Raw genomic sequence first — 6,263 nt, forward strand, 5'->3', positions numbered from 1 at the left:
CTGCGTCGAAACTAAACACCGTGCATTCCAAGTGTAGAACCTAACCACTACACTAACTAGGAATAAAGTGCACGGGTCCCGGCCACCCAGGGTTCTGAATGCCCCATAGGCCCACTCTGCATAGGAGAGGGACGCCAGCCGCGGCCAGCGTATGGAAGCACCCACCCTGTTGTAGACCTCTGTATTAAAGGGACAATGAAGCAGGAAGTGCTCCATGCTTTCCAGCACGTCGCCACACTCCTCCCGGGGGCAACCCCGATCATCAGAGTTCCTGTACTTCAGGTTGTCCCTTACATACAGTCTCCCGTGAAAGCAGCGCCAGGCCAAGTCCCAAAACTTCATGGGGATCCGTTTGGAATTTAACAACCCCAGCCCGACCTCCAGATCCCGGCCTGGGCAATCCCTAAGGGCCAGGGGCTTCTGGAAATGGGTCACCAGGACCCTTCTGTCAAGGCATTGCCTCGACATGGTCCTGATCTCCCACATTCCCAGACCCCACCGGCGGATCACCTTCAGAACCGGGGTAGCGTAAGCCGGGAGATGCCCATGAGGTGTACGCAGGTCCTTCACTCGCCCTCCTGTCTCCCATTCCTGGAAGAAAGGCCGAAGCCAACCCCGACAGGAGACTACCCACGGAGGAGCCCTCTCTTGCCAGAGGTTTGCAATATTAATCTTGACAAAGGTGTTTACCAGGAACACCACTGGGTTGACCATACCCAACCCGCCTAGTCTCCTCGTGCGGTATGTGACCTCCCTCTTAATTAGGTTGAGCCTGTTCCCCCATAACAGTTGGAAGAACAGGCTGTAAACCCGTGTCCAGAGGGGCTCTGGCAAGATGCACACACTGCCCAGATAGATTAACAAAGGTAGCAAATAGCCTTTGGCCAGAGCAACCCTTTCCCTCAGGGTTAAAGTCCAACCCTTCCACTGGTCCACCTTTTGGGCGGCGATCTTCAGTCTGCCCTCCCAATTTTGCTGGGGGTAGTCCCCGGGGCCAAAACTGATGCCTAAAATTTTGGCGGTGGCCTGAGGCTCTGGGAGGGTGTCCGGGAGACCAAAACTAGGATCTCCCCCTCCCAGCCAGAGACTTTCACACTTGTCCCGGTTGATCATGGATCCGGATGCCTCCGAGTAGCGCACCACCTCCGACATAACCCAGTCCGCCTCCCCTCTCGAGGATACGAAAAGGGAAACATCGTCGGCGTACGCCACCACCCTCAGAGAAGACCCAGAGCCCGCCTGGTCCATCCCGACTCCCGCCAACGGTCCACGATCGACCCTCCTCAGGAAGGGATCAATCGCGAACACGTATAAAAGCGGGCTCAGCGGACAGCCCTGACGGACCCCAGAACCCACCTCAAAAGGGTGACCTGACCAACCGTTCACCAGCGGAAAAGTCTCAGCCCCTTGGTATAAGGTCTCTAACCAATTTACAAACCTCCCGGGCAGACCGTACCTCAAAAGGACGGACCAGAGGTACTCATGGTTGACCCGGTCAAAGGCCTTCGCCTGGTCTAAGGACAGCAAGTACCCCTTCCAGTGGCCTGCCCTACCCCGCTCCACTGCCTCTCGGACACCGAGTACAGCACTAAAAGTACTGCGGCCTGGAACAGAGCAGTGCTGGGCCCCTGAAAGGAGCCGGGGTGCAAATTTCACCAGCCGATTAAAAAGCACCTTGGCCAGAACCTTCCGGTCCGTATCGAGAAGCGCTATGGGACGCCAATTCTCGATACGGGACGGATCCTTACCCTTTGACAGGATAATGAGGGCTGACTTCCTCATTGACTCGGGAAGAGTGCCCGAGGAAAGACACTCATTAAATACCCCTGTCAAGAGGGGGACCAAGGAGTCCCTAAAAGTCTTGTAAAACTCGGATGTTAAGCCATCCGGACCTGGCGATTTCTTGGGCCGAAGCCCATCAATGGCCAGTCTAACTTCCTCTTCCCTGATTTCTTCTGCCAAAACATCAAGAGCGGGATCACCCCCTGGCTCAGGGACGGCTTCGGCCAGGAAAGCCGACATCCTGTCCCGATCCAGATCCTTCTTTTCCAAGAGGTGTGAGTAAAAGGATCTGACCACCTCCAAGATCCCTGATTTGGATCTGTTCAGGGACCCTGTACTGTCAATCAGTCCAGTCACCATCTTACAATTCACTGACATCTTGCAGTTTCTGTAAGGGTCGGGCGAGCGGTACTTCCCGAAATCCCTCTCAAAAACCAAAGATGTGTGCCTATCATACTGACACCTCTTGAGTAAAGATTTCACCCTGGAGATTTCCTCGCGGTCACCTCCAGTCGAGACAAGCTGCTCGAGTTTCCTCCCCAGGGCCTGGTACAAGCGATGCCTGTTCAAGCACCTGAGGCTCGAGAGCTGGCGGAAGAAACCTGCCACCCGCTTTTTGAAGATCTCCCACCACTCTGACTTACTACTACAGAGATCCAACAGCGGTACCTGGCTCTGAAGAAAATCCTCGAAGGATTGTCTCACCTCCGCTTCTTCCAGCAGGGACGAATTGAGCTTCCACAGCCCTCTTCCCATCCGAGGAGTCTCTGCAACATTCAGAGAAAAGAAAATTAGACAGTGGTCGGAGAACTCCACCTCAACGGCGGACACAGCGGAAAAGATGGCGTCCTCCTTTAAAAAAAACCTGTCTATTCTAGACCTACTGCTACCCCTATGATAGGTGAAACCCCCGTGACCTGGGGTGTGCCGGATGTGGACATCCACCAGGCGAGCCTCACTGGCTATGCTGTTCAACGCGACGCTATCATAAGCCAGGCGATCTCCGGGACCCCCCCGGTCACGGGACCTCGTAATGGTGTTGAAGTCCCCACCGAAGACCACCTGTCGGCTCGTAAAAAGAAAGGGCTTGATCCTCAGGAAGAGACATTTGCGGTCCCACTTTGACTGTGGGCCGTAGATGTTAATGAGCCGAAGCTCTTGTCCCCTCATGAAGACATCAAGGATCAGGCACCTCCCCATTTCCAACTCGGTAACCCGTCTGCATTCCACATCTGCGGTCTTAAAAAGGACCGCCACCCCGCTATACGGCTCGGCCGCAAGAGACCAGTATGAGGGCCCGCACCTCCACTCCCTTCGTGCTTTATGGATGGCCCCCATGTCAGTTATTCTGGTCTCCTGCAAGAATAAAATTTCTGCCTCAATCCGGGAGAAAAAATCGTAGGCCGTGAAGCGAGCCGCATCTGACTTTATGCTGGCGACATTAATAGACGCCAGCGTCAACGGGGCGAGTTCAGCCATCATGGGTGATCGAGTTGGACGGCCAGCCTCTTCCCCATCTTATCATCTCCATCTGGGGAGGGGTCGGACATCCTCCTCTTCAAAGATGCCCCAGACATATCCATCCCCCCTCCCCTGGTGTCCTCGCCCCCGGGTTCCAGGTCTGTCCCCCCCCAGGAGGAACAGTGCCCCCTGAGGGACGGACTCCACCATCCCCTGAAGGACTCTCCGGTGGTACCCCCGGCCCAGCATCCCCGTCTTGCGGCTCATCATCTGAGCCTCCGAGGACACTGAACCGATTGGAGAGAACAATCAGAGGGGGGTCAGCGGGCCCTTCCGTACGCACCCTGATGGTCGGGGGTGGGGGAGGTTCTGAAGGCTTAACAGTCTTCTTCCTCCCCTTCTTATTGCGCTTGGCACGCTTGGGTCTGTCACCCGGTACTGTAGGCTGCCCCTGGACATCCTCCTCAACACTTTCATACTGAGAGGACCCGTCTGAGTCAGCCGCTTTCTCCTCCCTCTCCATCCTCCTGATCTCCTCTCTTACCGCACGCTCCCCCAGGACCTCAGAGGCTCTTGCCACGGGCTTGGAGGGAGGAGCAGGCATCGACCCGGTCGCCCGGGACACCACCTGCCCCCCGCCTACATGGCGTTTTTCCTGCCGCCGCTGGTACGCGGGGCCCCTTGCCTTGACAATGCCTTTCCTCACTGGTCCCCTAGCCCCCTCCCCTCCACCACCACCCGCCACAGCAGCAGGGACACCGCCAGGGGTTTCTCCCTCACGGTCTCCCCCCACCGGGCCCGTGGCGGCATTGGAGAAGGAGCGAGGGCAGCGGCTAAGAGGGTGGCCTAGGTCACCACACAGGTGACAGCGAATATCTTTACACGAGGCGGCGAGATGACCCACCCCACCACACAAGGCACATTTCTGCACCTTGCAGCTTGCGCTGAAGTGAGTGGGGTCGCCGCACTTGTGGCAGACCTTCGGCTGCCCCTGGTAGAAGACCAGGATCCTGTCCCTTCCCAGGAACGCCGAGGAAGGGATGTGGGTGACCGTGCCGCCGGAAACCTTCAACTTAACCATGAAGGTCCAGCCCCCCGACCAAATGCCGAATTCGTCCCGATTTTTTTTGGGGACTTCAGTGACTTCCCCGTAACGGGAAAGCCACGTCATGATGTCCACGCCTGCGAGAGACTCGTTACATGTAACTACGGTCACTCGCTTGACGGAATTTTGGCGAGACACCGCTTGCGCTAAGAAATCTCGCCATCCGGGCTCTTCCCGCACCAGCTCGTAGTTCGACCAGAAGAGCTCAAGCCCCTCTGGCCGCACGAAACTGACGTCAAAGAAGCGGGACGCCGAAGGATGTATCAGGGCGAAGATGTCGTTCGCCCCGAAGCCCATCTTAAGGAGGAGCTCAACCACCCTGCTCCTAGGCGGGCAAGCATCATTGCCCCCCCACCTAAGACGGACCACATTCCTCCTTTGCGGCCCCTGCCCGGCTGTAGGGAGAGACCAAACAGTCCCTCCTTCCCTTTGCTCTTGGAAGGCGGCAAGGCCATGTCTCTCTATCCAGAAAGACAAGTCCACCGTCCTCCCCTCTACCACAATCGACCGTTCTCCCCTTTTGAGAGCCTCCAGGAAACGGCGGTGCAAAACGCCGTCCCTGGAGCCCGGAGGCGAGGAGACCCCCCCAGGACCCCCCCGACCCCCGGCCGCGGCCCCCGCATAACTACGTTGGGGTCCTGCGGCCGGGGGGGCAGATGGGCCAGCCCTCCCCCCACTACCACCACCACTCGCTCCAGCACCTTCATTCACTCTCCCAGTCACTCTTCCGGTCACTCCTTTATTATGTGCACTCACCCTCGCACCTATACCCACATTCACACTAGCACTCCTTTCAGTCCCATTCACACCTCCACTCACTCCCTCATCCATATCACTCATATCCCTATCCACATCCGCAAACATTTCCTCAAAAATGTCACTCATGCTCTCATACTCACTATCACACTCACTATCTTTTCCACTATTATTTACATTATTATTATTTCTTTTTTCCCTGCCATTCTCCCTCCCACCTGCTGGGGGCCCTCTGCTGCCCGAAGCGCTTTCTTTTTCCTGGCCGACTTGCTGGCCGGTGCCGCTGGCCAGGAGTGCCGCTGCCCCTTTAAGGACCTCCATTTTGTCCTCTATAGTGTTCCTGCTGGGTCTGGGAGCAGCAGCAACTCCTGGCTTCTCCAGCTCTGTTTTTTTTTTTCTTTGGTCATCATTAGTAACTTTCTTCAGGGCAGGGACGGCCACTGGCACCGCACCCTGCCCTGCTCCTCCACTCTTTACCCCCGCCGCTGGCACCACTGGAAGCGCCGGAGCCCCCGCACCCCCAGATGACGGTAGGTGGGCCGGGGACCCCGACAACTCCCCACCAGCATTGGGGGTTTGTTGAAGGCATTGAGAACTTTTGCTGGGAAGGGTGGGTGGGACAGAGGGCCGCGGGCCCGCCGTGGCCACGCCCCCCCCGCCGGCCGCAGCCCCCCCAGGCCGGGCAGCAACCTCTTGCGAGGCCCCGCCCCCCGGGGTGACGTCAGCGCAGCGGGCGGAGCTACGACCACCGAGGCCACCCCCCCCCGCCAGCCACAGCCACCACAGGCGGAGCAGCGGCCCCTTGCGAGGCCACGCCCCCCCCGGGTGACGCGGGCTTAGCGGGCGGGACTATGGCCGAGGAGGACACGCCCCCCCGCATGCCGCAGCCTTTGCAGGCCTGGCGACACCCGGGGAGGCCACGCCCCCCTCACGGACCCCTACCGCCGCCACTCTGAGCCCACCGCTCGAGGCGGGCAAGGCCGGCCACTCCCCCACGTCACCCAGTGGTGGCGGAGCCTCCTGCACGGACCCATTTCTGGGCCGGCGTGCCTGAGACCCCGCCTTCGCCACGGGCGCCGATAGGGGGGCTACCAGCACCTTGCGCCGCCTGAGCTGTCTTGTTGGTACGCCCCATTTAGGCCCCTGGACCCCCACCGGC

The sequence above is a fragment of the Dendrobates tinctorius genome, unplaced genomic scaffold, assembly GCF_039654945.1.
Source record: "Dendrobates tinctorius isolate UK_male_01 unplaced genomic scaffold, ASM3965494v1 ptg000128l, whole genome shotgun sequence".
Classification (NCBI taxonomy): domain Eukaryota; kingdom Metazoa; phylum Chordata; class Amphibia; order Anura; family Dendrobatidae; genus Dendrobates; species Dendrobates tinctorius.